The sequence below is a fragment of the Ursus americanus genome, chromosome 24 (assembly GCF_024610735.1).
Source record: "Ursus americanus isolate L20-20 chromosome 24, mUrsAme1.1.p, whole genome shotgun sequence".
In the NCBI taxonomy this organism is placed as follows: Eukaryota; Metazoa; Chordata; class Mammalia; order Carnivora; family Ursidae; genus Ursus; species Ursus americanus.
This window is the reverse complement of record NC_142150.1, coordinates 38128442-38130982: the sequence shown is the minus strand read 5'-3', so window position 1 is coordinate 38130982 and position 2541 is coordinate 38128442. Positions and strand designations below refer to the sequence as shown.

Genomic DNA, 2541 nt, shown 5'->3' with positions numbered 1-2541 from the left:
CCATTGTGAATATGGTATAAACTCTGCTTCTCTTTGAAGGGCTGAGTGAGTTTCCTCATCTGTAGAACAGAGATGGTATTACCTACCCGTTTGTGTAGAGAGATGACGAAGGGTGGGGGCTGGATAGAAAACTAGAGAACAGCCTATAACCCGGCAAGCATTAGGCTTTTTGGTTTGGGAGTGGTTTTCAGTAATACTTCCAACAGCTGTTCTTTTTATTTTGCTATTTTTTTTCTTCTGCTTAGGGGACAATGGAGCAGTACGACAGTCAAAACCTGAGTGTCAGTAAGTAATTTTGTAGACATGCTCAGCGCTGGGTTTATGGTAAAACTCTCAGAAGGTTCCAGTTTGATGCAATTAAAAACGCGCTTCTCATCTCTGCTTTTATTTTTTGCTATTGTAAATAATGCCGCAATGAACATAGGGTGCATACGTCTTTTCAAACTAACGATTTTGTTTTCTTTGGGTAAATACCCTGTAGTGATTATTGGATCATATGGTAATTCTATTTTTAACTTTTTGAGGAAGCGCCATGCTGTCTTCCACAGTGGCTGCTCCAGTGTGCATTCCCACCAACCGTGCTCGAGGGTTCCTTTTCCTCCACATCCTCGTCAACACTTGTTGTTTCTGGTGTTTTTGATTTTAGCCATTCTGACAGGTGTGAGGCGATATCTCATTGTGGTTTTGATGTGTATGTCCCTGGTGATGAGTGATGTTGGGCATCTTTTCATGTGTCTATTGACCACCTGGATATCTTCTTTGGAAAAATGTCTGTTCAGTACAGAGAAGATTAGCATGGCCCCTGTGCAAGGATGACATGCAAATTTGTGAAGCGTTCCTTATTATTAATTTATTTGAGAGAAAGGGGGGTTGGGAGGGGCAGAGGCAGAGGGAGAGAGTGAATCTTAAGCAGGCTCCATGCCCAGTATGGAGTCAGACATAGGGCTTGATCTCATGACCCTGAGATCATGACCTGAGGCAAAATCAAGAGTCAGAGGCTTCACTGACTGAACCACCCAGAAACCCTGAAGCATTCCATATTTAAAGAAGAAGAAGGAGAAGAAGAAGGAGATGGAGAAGGAAAAATGTCTATTCAGGTCCTCTGCCCATTTTTAAATTGGATTATTTGTTTTTTTGGTGTTGAGTGGTACAAGTTCTTTATATATTTTGGATATTAGCCCCTTATCAGGTGTATCATTTGCAAATCTCTTCTCCCATTCTATAGGTTGTCTTTTTATTTTGTTGATGGTTTCCTTTGCTGTCCAGAAGCTTTTTATTTTGCTGTAGTCGCAATAGTTTGATTTTGCTTCAGTTTCCCTTGCCTGAGGAGTTCCATCTCGAAGAATGTGTCTATGGCTGATGTCAAAGAAATTACTACTTCTGTTTTCTTCTAGGAATCTTATAGGTTCAGGTCTCAAATTTAGGTCTTTAATCCATTTTGAGTTTATTTTTGTGTGTGGCATTAAAAGGTGGTCCAGTTTCATTCTTTTGCAAGTAGCTGTCCAGTTTCCCTAATACCATTTGTTGAAGAGACTGTCTTTTCTCCCATTGTGTATTCTTGCCTCTTTTGTCATAGATCAATGGACCATACATGTGTGGGTTTATTCCTGGGCTCTCTACCCTGCTCTTTTGATCTATGTGTCTATTATTGTGCCAGTACCATGCTGTTTTGATTACTACAGCTTTGTAGTACGGTTTGAAATCTGGGATTGGGATACCTCCAGCTTTGTTCTTTTTTAAGATTGTTTTGGCATTAAGGGTCTTTTGTGGTTTCATACACATTTTAGGATGATTTCTTTTAGTTCTGTGGGAAATGTTATTGGTATTTTGATAGGGATTGCATTAAATCTGTACGTTGCTTTGGGTAGTATGGACATTTTAGCAATATTGGTTCTTCCAACCCATGAGCTTGGAATATCTTTCCATTTCTTTGTGTCATCTTCAATTTCTTTCATCAATGTTTTATAGTTTGCAGAGTACAGATCTTTCACCTTCTTGGTTAAGTTTATTCCTGTGTATCTTATTAGTTTTGGTGCAACTATAAATGGGATTGTTTTCTTAATTTCTTTTTCGGTGACCTCATTATTAGTGTATAGATCTCCGTATTAATTTTGTATCCTGTGACTTTACTAAATTCATTTACTACATTGAAAATACTCTTCCTATTTCTGGTCTTCTGATAGGAATTATGGCAGAATTGTTCCCCCACCGCTAGAAATGTTTAGGTCCCAATCCCTGGAACCTGTGTTGCCTGATGTGGCAAAGGCGAATTAAGGCTGCAGATGGAACTGAGATTGTTGTTCATCAGCTGACCTTAACACGGGTAGATTAATCTGAATTATCCAGCAGGCCCACGGGAATCCCAGGGGTTATCAGATTTGGAAGAGGGAGGCAGAAGAGGAGATTGGAGTCCCAGGAATCAACCTGCCGCTGTTGGCACTGAACTCCATGAGCCGAGGAATGTGGGCAGCTTCTGGTAACGGGAAGAGGCAAGCAAATAGTTTCTCCCCGGGAGCTTCCAGAAAGGAACACAGCCTTGGT

General features: G+C 40.5%; 1 pseudogene; it reads left to right on the top strand.

Moving 5' to 3' along the window:
- The first annotated feature begins 752 nt into the window (after positions 1-752).
- On the top strand, positions 753-847 carry LOC123789857 (U6 spliceosomal RNA; annotated as a pseudogene).
- The last annotated feature ends 1694 nt before the right edge of the window (positions 848-2541 follow it).